The following is a 12,710-nucleotide window of genomic DNA, read 5'->3' as shown; positions in this document are numbered from 1 at the left end:
AAAGTTAACACCATTTCCCCAAATTCATCCACTATTCTGATTCTCGTTGTATAAAGGAAATGAAATTTGTCATGCTGCTATACATCATTTGCACTGCAGTACCATGTCCCATCTGTGTGTCAAGTACAAAACAAAAGCATTTTGTGAAAAATTGCTAAAGTAGTAATGATTTTTGTCCTCAACTCTTTGTTTTGCCTTTCAATAAAGAAGGCGACATGTGCCACAAATGATATATTATTGTTTAAGTACAACCCTAGTAACACAGTGCATAACCAAAACCATGTTTCACAGCAGAGAAACTATAGTTTACTGCCCCTATGGCTCTGATGAGAATATAATGTTCTACAGTTTATAAATGCTTTGAGGTCAACACATGATTTACTTCAGCTTGTTCATCCAATGAGCAGAAGGTCCAAAAATATATCAAGCTATTAGACAGCCCACTGGAACTTGGCGGAGACTCCCAGTGATGGAAAGCATGCCATGGAAGCCTCTCTGTCAACTGGAGATGAGATAATTAGATCCAGGTAATACATTGGAGCCCCATCAGGGAACAGGACAGCAAACATGTCATCTTTATGACTTTTTCTCATCCTCTCCAGCAACACTGGCCTGAGATAGTAAAAAGCATGAAGGATTCATCAGTTCCTAGCAAAAGAACAGCAGTGGAATAATCAAGCTATCATCTCTCCATCATCCTCATTATCCAGAGGCCTGGTGTTCTGTATAAACAGCAAAACAACATCAACAATAGATTGAGGAGCCATGCTAGTTAGCTCCAGCTTTTGTTTTATGTTCCACAGTAATGTCACAATCCACTGATGGGCCGGAATCTTTTAACACCAAAAAAAAAGCTTGAGAGCCCACTTTTAAGTTACAAAATGTATCATGCAAAAGTCTTTCTGCTGATTAGAGACCTGAGCTTCAACATTATAACTAAATATTCCCAACTGCTAATGGACCAGAACATGTCTAAATACTGCGCTAATACAGTGATTTTATGCTGTATGTTCAGCTAAAGCCATAACACCCTGGCCTTTTCTCTCACACACATTGCTACATATACATTTTTGGAGGACCCACTAGCTGGAACTTGAAAGTGGAGAGTTGCTGCAAGGGGAATCCCAGTGCATTAAATTAGCACTCATTTTGCATGAGAAAGGTAACTGAAAAATATCTATCTGCATATTAGTGGAAAAAAAATTTTTGAGTTTCAGACTCAAAATAAAAACTTAGAAGAAACTTATGCTTTCTTTAGACACACATGCATACCTGAAAATTAGAAAAAATACTTTAGAAAAATCAAAATAACTTTAGAAATCAAAATAACTTTTAATATGGTCAGTTTATTCTAAAAAGGCAATCTTTTCCATATTCCAGATTTTTATGTGTGTAGAAAAAGGATAGTTTAAATTGTGACTGGTCCCATGTTAAAATAATATGGTCTTGTATGTGTACATTGATTATATGATTATTGCTTACGTTTAATTTTATATATATGATTATATAAATATGTACAAATATTATATACAGAATCACAGAATCACTAGGTTGGAAAAGATCCAGAGGATCATCGAGTCCAACCATTCCTATCAACCACTAAACCATGCCCTTCAGCACCTCATCCACTCATCTTTTAAACACCTCCAGGGATGGTGACTCAACCACCCCTCTGGGCAGCTTATTCCAGTGTCTAATGACCATATCCATAAAAAATATTTTTGTGATCTCCCACCTGAACCTCCCCTGGCGGAGCTTGAGGCCATTCCCTCTTGCCCTGTCCCCTGTCACTTGGGAGAAGACGCCAGCACCCTCCTCTCTACAACCTCCTTTCAGGTAGTTGTAGAGAGCAATATGGTCTCCCCTCAGCCTTCTCTTCTCAGGACTAAACAAATACAATAACAGAGAGAGCAGTTGTGGCAACTATCTTTGATGTGACAAAAGGTAAGTAAATCTAAGCTACTGGAAACACTAAAAGAGGAAAAATTCATGTTTAGCAGAGAAAGTAGTAAGATTAAAAAAAATTTAAAAAATAATTAAAAAAAATTAAAAAATTAAAAAAATAATTAAAAAAATTAAAATCTGGGTAGGCCAGATAAAAACAATATGACTTTTCCCAAAGTGTTCTTTTATAAACATTACTTCTTTTCTTCCTTGACCATAATACATACAGAATTTAAAACAGCATTTTTATGACTAATAATCCCAATCCACAAAGTTGTTCACAAAGGTTCAGAAGCTGAATGAATTTAAGACTAGAACTACAATGGCAAATCACACTATTTAGCATCACACAGATAGGGATGCACACGACATTTAAGACTCACTGTCTATAAAAAAGAAAACCTAATGGCAAAACTGCAAATTACCCATGCAGTTATAGGATCCAAATTTAAATTCTGTTGTAGTAGTCATGAAGGAAGCTTTGCAACATAGTTCACAGAGACACTGGACACTCGGCAGACTATAGAAACTATGGATGTAAGAGTTTCCTAGGCACGGAAAAAAATGTAGAAAGTACATGGATGATAAGAGTATACACAAAACTGCAGGTTTAACAAGCCTTAAGATTTAAAATAGGGTTCCATTTACCTCTGATGATAGGAAAAGACTGTCAAGATCTTTTTTCCCTTTTTCTTTCTTCATTCTTCACTGTAAAGTACAGTGTTTATCTCAAGTAGTCTAGAATCAGGAAAAAGAGGCCATCCCTGCAGACAAAATAGATTTGCAAACAAGATGTAAGAAAAAGCTTAGTTGGAACCACTCATAAGCAACAGCCATGCAGGAAAATAAACAGTAAAGCCAACTAATCTTATGACTTATATCAGAGAAGAGAAAGATATCTAAGAATTTACTAGAATGAAACCCAGAATACATGCAACTTTTACATACGCAAAAAAAAATTACATAGTGAAGGAAAAGATGGAAGTTAAACTTGAGCTGTGAGACTGTAACAAAAAAGAATCAAGACTAGAGGCAACTGCATAGTGAAAAGGGGAATTATTTAGGACAAGAGGGGAAAAATAACTCCAGAATGCATAGGAACAAATAGACAAATTAACAAAGGATGTAAAAGGACTTCAAAAACAGGCAAAGATTCAACATATTAGTGAAATGCATGATGAGTAGATGTTAGAAAAAAAACAAAAAGAAAAAAGTATGCTTAGAGAGGCAGTATTGTAGAGAAGAAGCAGAAACCTATTCACAGATAACATGACACATAAACCAGACTCCCCCTTTTTTTTTTTAATGATTATCAGTTGAAGAAAAAAGTCAAAGAACAATTTAATTGATTCAGCCCATAGATTCTTCTTAATGCTTTCTAATAACTGATTATTTGTATACACCTTGTTTGATTTCCATCTGAGCACAGTTTTTATGATGGTTTTATTGCCAGTACGAATGAGAAGACAGGTGCAGCCCACCCTGTTGGACCATGGCCCTACGAGGGACTTCTTATCTTCACTCTCAGCAAAAACTGGACTAATGAAAGACTGGGATTATTCTGAAGGCCAAGGAGGCTTTGAAATAACCTTCACAGTTACTTCAATGAGCAGGGCCACTACAGACCTACCATTTTGCCTATCAGAAGGGTGACAGGTCTTCAGTCAGTGGCAGGAAGACCGGTTTTCACTCTGGAGGCTTCTCATACAAGCTCAACAACATTTAACATCCTAACAAAAGTTTAAGGTGATGTAACTACATATGCATACAGAGCACTGTGTGCTTTATGTAGTACTAAACTTAATTTCTTTCAAAAAAAACAACCTACAGTGAATTTGCCTAGCAATTCTTTGCATCACTATTTTATTTTAAAGCTTTTTAAAAAACTTCTGCCCCCCTCCGAAAGAAAACCCCCAAACCTACCAAATGACTAAATAGAACAGGCAAACAAAAAGAAAATTCATTCAGGCTTGTCGCTGAAGTTCAGATTAGCCCAGTGTTTTTCTTAGCTATGTACCATCATCTGTAAAACTATCTCTAAATGTGGAAAAAATGCCTCTGTCACAAGTAGTCCAGGAAACAAAAGTGTAAAAATATCAGAGATCATATCCTGTAAGTGGCAGAGATTGTGTTGATAGTATTCTCTTGCAAAGAACAGTATGGGAACAAAAGACTTTAGGTGAAAAACGAGCACTTAGAAATTAGAATGCTGTCAGGTATTATATCTATGAATCAGACTGCAAAAAAATTAAGTGGATGAATTGTACTGTCAGTTACCAGTGATGTACAATAGGAATCTATACAAATGTTATCTATTGCATGCAGAACTTATAATGCCATGAATGATAAAGATCATTAATCTGTTAAACAGTAGGAAAGACTCCTTTAAAATAACAGATTTAATTTTTAAAAGAATAACGATGCTAGAAGAAATCAAAGAAATGAGTGGGTCATGTTTATCCTATGCAATGATATTCTTTTGATGATGACAACTGAATCTTGTGGTGTATTCTATATAGAAATGTCATACAAGTTACCTTCAAGCATTCAGTAGATCATTTTAATTAAACCATAAATTCTCAGAATCATAGAATAAATTCTATTCTGTATCATTACCACAGATTAATATATATGCATTTTTTTGAGGCGAAGTATACAGACTGTAGAGTAAATCTTCCCATAAAGGTAGAGACAATCCAGTCTGAAATATTAATTTACTGCCTTTATCTTTGTTGGTGCAATAAAGAGTAACAATATGGGTACTTTTACACTGACACCTAACAATGAGAGGGTCAAGTCAGCTCAATAATGCTGGCAGACTAGCATGAGTGTCTGTGCTTGTGCTATAAATATTACATGGCAGACATCTCATGAGTAGGAATGTGAAGGAATATTCCAGAAAAGGAATGCAAATTTACCATCAAGGAAACATCAGAATATTGAAACAGCCATATAAGTTCAAATAGCCATGCATGTAAAAAGTAGAACCTAAAGAAAGGAATTGTCAGCCCTTTACATTCCAATGTGGTTCAGAAGGATACAGCCAGGAAACATGTAACATGCAAATATGACATGCCTTAAATCATATGCTTTTATCAGAAACTTTAAGTTTTATTACAAAGTTATTATATTTGTGAACTGGTTTTTAAGCACTCATATAAAATACAGATCAGATGATTAGTTTGCCACAATTCTTTGAACGCTCTCTAAAACCCAAAGAACATCTTGTAGATGGCACATATATGGCACAGCTGAAAGATTATAAATAATACAGCAAGATTAAAATTATTACAAAGGTAAAACTAAGCCTTTGGATTTTGTCACTTCTTCTTCTTTTTTTTATAAATTGCATGTCATTGGGTCAGAGTTTCTGAATTGCATGCCATTGCATGTCTCTGAATCATCTGGTACTAGCCACAAGTGAAGATCAGCTACTGAGTCAATGGTCTAAAGGTCTGACCTGGTCATGAAATCTTCTTGTTTGTACATGCCAGGCCATCTCTAAAAACAGATCTCTTCTTCTAATCTTTAGCCTAAAAAGATGTTATTGCTCCTTTTCCTTAGCAGAAATTGGGGTTTTTTTGGCTGAACTAGCAGAGACTTATATGGCTGTTGTCTTTATGATAGAATTTCATTGAGAAGGCATGTTGTCCAAAGACAACATTTGTCAATACTCTCTAACAACTACAATATTTAAGCTCTACATTCAAAGTACTTTACATATGCTACAGAGTCCTGCTAATGTTTCTCCAAAGAATTGTAATTTGGCATGTGGCAAAAGAAAAGGTAAGTAATTTGTTTATGATCAGACAGCTAAAAACTGAACCAGAGACAATGCACAAGTTCCCTCTTTTGAGTGATGTGGGAGCAATTGCTCACATTTAATACTTTAACAGACCAAGTGTTACAATGAATTCCAGATGTTGTGTGCTGCTGACTACAACTATGTGGCAGTGACTTGTTACAAATTTTGCAGACATCTATGACAAGATAATAAAGATGTATGGGTGTTTTCACACCAAGAAGCTCAGGCATACTTTTAGAAAAGCTCAGTAGTAGGTATCAGGCCCAGCCACCCACTACATATGCTGCAATGGCAAATTCAATTTGCAGACACAGGATCCTGCCAGCATGCAAAGGAAGAAAGCCATTGCCTCTTCACCAGTTCTCACATTGTGGTTACCTCCCAATCCAGTGAACAGAAATGTGCCAAAACCAGTAGCACAGTATTTCTGTAAGTCTGCTAATTCCCTATGCTTTGTTTAATTACATTAACCACTCAGGATACTAATCAACACATCACATCATGATGATGCAGTTATAAATGTAATTATGAATGCAACATGAATAATTTCTTTAACTACTATATGTCAAGCTGTCTCATTCTCTCCACTCCCTTTGTTGGAAACATACTATGGGTCTGCTCAGCACATCTGGGAATTACACAACGTACATAAGACACATTTGTACTTAAAAGTGCAATCCAGCAGATCTGAATCAAGGAAAATATAACTTATGTCTGTTGAAGTTTTGCCAGAAGTAGGACTGCAGTATTCACACCGACCACTCTGGGCTGAGGATTCTGGAAAGAAATGTTTTCTTACAGAAAATAATATTTGATTTTGAAATTGTGATTCCATTACCCAAATAGCAGGAAGCAAGTCCGCCAATGGCCCTATAAGCACAGTGTCAATAGCTGGTGATTCTTTCTGCTTCTCACTATTTGTAATCCAGTAGGACTTGCCAGGCTGCAACAGGAAGAACAGACACATCAGCTGTGTACTTTACAAATAAAGGATAGAGAGAGTCCCATTTTTAGACAATACATAATCTAGGGTTATGTAAGGAAAAAATAGAAGGTGAAGAGTTCAGAGGACAAGGTGTTCCTCCCTTGCGAAAAAAAAAAAAAAAAGTTGCAGAAATAGTTTCAACCATGCCAATGGATCAGCTTTTAAAAAATGCCTACCTACTGCCTTCTACTGGTACCCAAATCTTTGCCCTCCCCTTTCTTCCCACATCTGCCCTCTCCTGAGGCTGAGAGTAAGAAGTTTCCACAGCCCTTTGCAAAGAAAACTGAGCCTGATGCCCACCCTCAAAGACAGTTGCTGTCCTTAAAACAAGCTAAGCTTTTGTCATCTAATTACCAGTTTTAGAGCAGGTGGCATAAGTGAAGACAAGCAGAAGTCCACCAGAACAAGTGGCCTTAAATTATAGTTATGTCTTAGTAACTGACCACAGATGGACTACTGACATTTTGCCAGGTGGACAATGCAGTCCTCGGCTGTCTTCTGTGCGTGTTACACAGCAATGCTGAGAACTCAGGCCATGTTTATGCTGTGAAGTGAAGAACACATTTAAAAGTGACTGAGCACCCCAAGCTTTGTGGCCTGTCCCATTTCCCATCCTCTTTGCTCTACAGCTCAGTTTAAATCTAGATATCAGCACGCTCCTACATGTCAAAAATGCAGATGGTAGATGTGTCCAGAGTATGATTAGCCATGTAAATGTAACCAGCATCTTACACAACAGCATGAAGAGCATTGGGCACCTGACTGTTTCAGGCCCTGAGAGGCCCAGCCATGGAATTGACTGTGTGGTTTCAGATCCTGCAAACCTTACAGTGAAACCATAAAATCTCAGAATGTTCCCGCCCAAATACTGCTTCTATTTACAACGGATTGAGTTATGCTAAGCTAAAATCCAGGGCGCGGTTTCTTTATTAGTTTCAAATATATTGTACCTTTATGTGCACATGCTAAATGAAATATCAATGATGATGATAAAATAAATATATTATTCAGATTAACAAAGAAATTCCATGTTAAAAGAAAAAAAAAAAAAGGATAGTTGACATAGTGATAGAACAAGGGGGAATGGCTTTAAATTGGAAGGGGGAAGATTTAGATTAGACATTATGAAGAAATTCTTCACGATGAGTGTGATGAGACACAGGAGTAGGTTGCCCATGGAAGTTCTGGATGCCCCATCCCTGGACGTGTTCAAGGCCAGGTTAGATGAGGCCTTGAGCAGCTTGGTCTAGTGGGAGGGGTCCCTTGCCTATAGCAGGGGGGTTGGAACTAGATGATCTTTAAGGTCCCTTCTAACCCAAACCATTCTATGATTCTGTGATTCTATACTGTGTTTGATCCAGGCTATTGCTACAAGCCATACAAAGAAATTAACACAAATTTTATTGAGAGATCCCACATGGGAAGTACATAGAAGCTGGCTTTATGAATAAGAACCGTACTAAACTCATGAACATTTGAATACCCTTTCTTATATTTATACTCAATATAATGACAATTTTCTGAGTTAGGACTGATCTTGAAATAGGAAGCCTGAATTTCACATATGGCTGGGGGATAAGATTCAGATGAATCCTAAAGAAGCATGAACTTACAACTAAATTAAAACAAACACATCATTAAAAGTATGGAAATAATCTGTTTTGTCTATTTGAAGTACCACTTTTCTTGAAGACAGCTTCAGTTTGGAGGACACAGGCAATGATATTAGCTTTCTGCGCTTTAGTAAGCTGAAACAAAAAAAAAGGAGAAAAGAGCTATAATTGTATTTTCTAATGAAAAATATTATTTCAGAATCATGTAGGAAGTTCAGATCATATGGGTGTGATTGACTTCTTACAGCTACTTTTTGTGTTGGTTACCTGCTTGTGTAGGTTTTCCACTGCAAATCTTATTCTTATTTTTATAATTTCTCACTGGGCATAGCATTGCATATTATGACATAGGCTGTCAATACAAAGCCTCATCTTGGAAGAACACTATAGATGTCTTTTCTTTATTTCTAAATTTTAAAATGCTTTTAGAGAAAGTTAGACCATCATTAAGTGGAAGGGAGGCAACAATTAAAAGTCTGTCAGTCCAGAGCACTTTCTGCACTTGTGTAACAAATAAAGAATTTATGGGTCTGATTCTCAGCTTTATGTTAGTGAAACTCCAGTGATTTCAGTGGAGTTATTTTGAGTTACAGCCGCAGTGAAAGGAGAATCAGGACGTATTGCACTAAATAAACTTAATACACAATATATAGTCCCACTAGATTCATTCTTAAAGAAAAATAACATAAAAAAAAGCAAAGTGAACAGCCACGAGAGTTCTGCAAGAACACTTAGAAAACAAATATTACTCTAAAATTCTGCATTTCCTTGACATTCAGGAAGAATTCTACTGAACACCTCAGAACATACATATAAAAAGGGCATATGATGTCTTAGAAGCACAAAGGCAGCAGAGAAGTTAAACTTTGCAAAATATAGACGATTGTATACAGGATGTAAGAAAGAACATTAAACAGTAGAAGTAAGCAGGTTCTGTTAAAGTTTTATGATTCCACTTAACATTTATGAAGTTTTGTGCTTAATAAAAAAAGGTTTGACAGGACTCAACAGGGTAACAAGCAGGAGGACCTGGAAGATACCGTGCTACTAGAAAATTATGATCTAGTTGCCATCATTGTAACATACTGGGATGAATCCCATGACTGGAGCATGGCTACCGATGGCTACAAGCTGTTCAGAAGGGACAGACACGGAAGGAGGGCTGGAGGCATTGCCCTCTGTGTCAGGAAAGGGATAGAATGTGAAGAGCTGTCATTAAAGAGTAGCCATGAACAGGTTGAAAGCATGTGAGTCAGAATAAAAGACAGAGGAACTAAAGGGAACTTTGTGTTTGGTGTATACTGGAGGCCACCTGATCAAGGAGAGTCAACGGATGAAGCCTTCTTCCTCCAGCTACAGGAGGCTTCATACCCACAAGCTCTCATCCTACTCGGGGACTTCAACCACCCTGATATATCCTGGAAAAGTAGTACAGCAATCCAGGAGACTCCTGGAGTGCATTGAAGATAATTTCTTAGTCCAGCTGATAGAGACCCCCACCCGAGGTGATGCAATACTGGACCTGGTGGTCACTGATACAAGTGATACAATGCTTTCCATGAGGCACAAGAGTACTCAGTCCCCATAAGTAGGAAATCAGGCAGGAAAGGGAAGAGACCAGCATGACTGAGTCGAGACCTGCTGGTCAAACTCAAGAACAAGAGCAAACTGCACAGGCAGTACAAACAGGGATGGGTAACCTGGGAGGTGTATAGGGACACTAGCCGGTTCTGTAGGGATGAGATCAGGAAGGCCAAGCCACAGATGGAGCTGAACTTGGCAAGGGAAGTGAAGACCAACAAGAAGGGCTTCTACGGGTGCATCAATCAGAAGAGGAGGCTTAAAGAGAAGGTACCCCCACTGATGGTTGAAAGTAGTGACCTCATATCAACAGACAAGGAGAAGGCTGGAGTACTTAATAACCTTTTTGCCTCAGCCTTCACTGACAACTGCTCTTTTCACCCCTCCTGGGTCATGGTCTTCACCCCTCCTGGGTCATGGGACAAGATAGTAACCAGGGGAGTAAAGCCCCTCCCACTGTAGAGGAGGATCAGGTTCATGACCACGTGGGGGACCTGAACATATATAAGTCTATAAGACCTGATGAGATGTATCATGGAGTCCCAAGGGAATTGGCCGATTTGGTTGCCAAGCCACTCTCCGTGATATCTGAAAAGGCATGGCAATCAGGAAAAGTCCCTGGTGAATGGAAGGAGGGTAAAATTGTGCCTGTTTTTAAAAAGGGTAGAAAAGGGGTATTATCAACCCATTAGCAGCACCTCTGTACCTGGGAAGATCATGGAACAGATCCTCCTAGAAGCTATGCACAAGCACATGGAGGACAGGGAGGTGATTAATGACAGCCAGCACAGCTTCACCAAGGGCAAGACCTGTATGACCAACTTAGTGGCTTTCTATGATGGGGTAACCACAGCAGTGGACACAGGTAAACCAACGGATGTGATCTATCTGGACTTCTGTAAAGCCTTTGACACAGTGCCCCACAACATCTTTCTCTCTAAATTGGAGAGATATGGATTTGATGGGTAGACAATTTGGTGGATAAGAAACTGGTTGGAAGTTCATATTCAGAGACTAGTGGTCAATAGCTTGAAGTCCAGATGGAGATCCGTGACACGTGGTGTCCCTCAGGGTTCTGTACTGGGACCATTGACGTTTAATATCTTCATCAATGATATTGACAACAAGATTGAATGCACCCTCAGCAAGTTTGCAGATGACACCAAGCTAAGTGATGCAGTTGCACAAGTGCAAGGACCTTGCACTTGGCCTTGTTGAACCTTATGAGTTTTGCACAGGCTCACTTCTCCAGCCTGTCCAGGTCCCTCTGGATGACATCCTGAGGGATGACATCCTGAGAAATTCTTCACAATGAGAGTGGTGAGGCACTGGAAAACATTGCCCAGGGAAGTTGTGGATGCCCCATCCCTGGAGGTGTTCAAGGCCAGGTTAGATGGGGCCTTGGGCAGCCTGATTGAGTGGGATGTGTCCCTGCCTGTGGCAGGGTGTTGGAACTAGATGATCTTTAATGTCCCTTCCAACCCAAATTCTTTTATGATTCTATGACTCCTTTTCCTTAGCAATAAGAGTAACATTAAACTGCTTTTAAATTGCAACAGCCAATGTTGACACTTTTCTGTTACAGCATGGATTGCATGTATTTCAGTATTGCATGGATTTCAGAAGAATGAATGTTATTACACAGGCTAATTAGACTTATTAGGCTCAGTGGGACCACTGGTCTTCAAGTCAAGAAGTCCTGCATACATGTCTTAACAGAAGCAAAGGTTTACTCACTCCAGATTACCCTTATGTAAATCCTTTGCTTTCAGAGGAACAGCTCTAGATTTACATCACACCTGCTGAGAGTGCATGTGACCTGCTGAATTCAACTGAGGAAAGAATCTCCACCTTAGGATTTTGATTCTCAAAACTCATCACCAAGTGTGGGATGCCAAAAAACAAATAAATGAGATGCTCAAAACATGGTATATGTGATCCCTCCCTTTTCCATAAGCTACATACTCTGCAGTCCTGAATGGTGGCTGACTGTCAAGGGAAATGAAGGAATAATGTACTCGAAACTTCAGAGAATAAAGATACTGTTACCCCCAGACGTGCCAGAAGTTTTGCTTGAATACATTAGAAGAGAGTGTGCTGAAACAGTGCAGAAAGGCTCATCAGTCCATCTGTACATTTATTTGGGTATGGGTGGTCATTCATAAATAGCTGAACTCAGGATGAAAACCACAGATGAACAAGATGGGATAAGGCACCAGCCTCGGCATTTATGAAGAAACCATAGCACTTCAATATATCAAGCTTTATCCCTGTGAAGTCAGCTTCTTTTCTGAGGAGAATTTAATTTAACCATAAGCAGCAGAAAGACAAAGACTTTGCTCTTCTGGTAAGCTCTATCATAATATGAAGGGAAAAATGAAATTGCAGAAAATATTGTGTGCGGCATTTTTTTTTATATTAGTCTAATGGAGTTTTTATATGGCAAACATGAAAACATCATGTTATTTCACTCTCGTTTGGTCTGGTCAAGTTCACGCACCATTTTTGCTGATTAAATTAAAAAAAAAAAGGAAAAAAAAAAGATGGCTTTAATTGAGCTTTACAAACCAGCAGTGATATTTTTAGGTTTTTAGATGAAGGTACCAGCCAGCAACATGTCATCCCATTGAGGGATCTTCCCAGAAAAGTTGGAACCAATCAGATTATTTCCCTGAAACCTTCAGAAACAGAATACATGAATTCAAGCAGCCTTAGCTCATTCTTAACATTTGTTACCAGCAACAAATGATTTAAATAAAATCAGTTCTATGCAATCAACATC

This window comes from Phaenicophaeus curvirostris, chromosome 3 (genome assembly GCF_032191515.1).
Source record: "Phaenicophaeus curvirostris isolate KB17595 chromosome 3, BPBGC_Pcur_1.0, whole genome shotgun sequence".
In the NCBI taxonomy this organism is placed as follows: domain Eukaryota; kingdom Metazoa; phylum Chordata; class Aves; order Cuculiformes; family Cuculidae; genus Phaenicophaeus; species Phaenicophaeus curvirostris.
The sequence above is the reverse complement of the archived record's forward strand: the minus strand, read 5'-3'. Positions refer to the sequence as shown.